Raw genomic sequence first — 1,316 nt, 5'->3', positions numbered from 1 at the left:
CTAATTATTGCCTTAATCCGACTATAACTGGACAACTGAAGTGCATGTAAACACCTTAACACCTTCCTACTAAAGTCGGAGTTCTCCAACTCTGATTAAGACACCCAGATAATGCAATTGGAATTCAATTTTCTCCGTCATGTATACGCCTTAGTCGGACTGAAGCTGGACAATGCATGTGCGCATGCTCCACAACAGTAGAGACGGCACAAAGTGGAGCACAGAAGCCGCCTGAACCCGGCAAAGTAAAGAAAAAAAAACCAACGTTAGCGCTGATTCAGAGAGAGAGAGATAGGGGGAAAAAGGAAGCCCGTACCCTATTCTCAGCGCGAATCTGGCCCAGACTGACGCGTCTGGTCGGGAACTGCAGTTGAGAATGTATTACTAAGCTTACTAAGTTGTTTATATTCAGTTTTTTATGAGGTGACAGAAAAGTCAACAGGACGGGGGGACGTATTAACCCGCTGAAACAACGGGTGACGCCGCATGAGGGGGCGGACCCTGTCAGTTATTCGATTTTCTCAGTTGCATGTAAATTGAAACAAGGACAGAAGTCCGACTAGACGCCAAAATCGAATTTTGAGCATAGCTCGATTAAGCTCTGCATACTGACTGTGGTGGAATGATAAATACTGACACACACGGGTCATCTGCATCGTATAGATCAGCTCAGGTGAATCACTGACTCCATATCATCACTCCAAAAGTCAGAAGGTGTGGATGAATCCTGCAACGAGAGGACGAGGTGGCCGAGTGGTGAAGGCGATGGACTGCTAATCCATTGTGCTCTGCACGCGTGGGTTCGAATCCCATCCTCGTCGGGAAGGAGTTCCCTTTAGTAAGATGTGCTCTTCATTATCATCGATGTCGTGTCACTGTATTTGGAAAGAAACCAGAAAGGGGAGAGCACAAGTCTTGTCAGTGTTGTCAGGATGCGTACACTGCTAAAGGAAAGTGGATACGTGTGAATCTAATAGAGAGGATGCTGTATGGAAGATGCAGTTTATACATTCCTGGGCTGATAAATCAAATAAAAGCAGAATATATTGAAAAACAAGCAGCAGTTTGTACCACACTCTCCTCTGTGTGTTGGGTGTTTCCTGTTATGCTGTTTTCAGGATCTCTGAGAAACTCCAGCACATAAAACTTCTCTCGTCTTCTCTCTTCTTATTTGCAGTCCAGTCTGGGCTCTTCTAATAAATCCTGCCGAAATGCCACCGGACACAGCTCGCAGAGGTCAGTGTGTTTGGAGATTTTGATTGAATGAAGTCCACGTTTGGCCCAAAATATCAAGGTGGAGCTCCCTTCTCTCTTTC

At 45.5% G+C, this 1,316-nt stretch overlaps 1 non-coding gene across 1 annotated transcript; it reads left to right on the top strand.

Moving 5' to 3' along the window:
• Window positions 1–739: 739 nt before the first annotated feature.
• trnas-gcu (transfer RNA serine (anticodon GCU)) lies at window positions 740–821 on the top strand. The gene has a single exon. It is a non-coding gene; the product is annotated as a tRNA-Ser (tRNA).
• The last annotated feature ends 495 nt before the right edge of the window (window positions 822–1,316 follow it).

The sequence above is a fragment of the Trachurus japonicus genome, chromosome 15, assembly GCF_045865225.1.
Source record: "Trachurus japonicus isolate A0001 chromosome 15, Traja_1.0".
Classification (NCBI taxonomy): domain Eukaryota; kingdom Metazoa; phylum Chordata; class Actinopteri; order Carangiformes; family Carangidae; genus Trachurus; species Trachurus japonicus.
The sequence above is the reverse complement of the archived record's forward strand: the minus strand, read 5'-3'. Positions and strand labels throughout refer to the sequence as shown.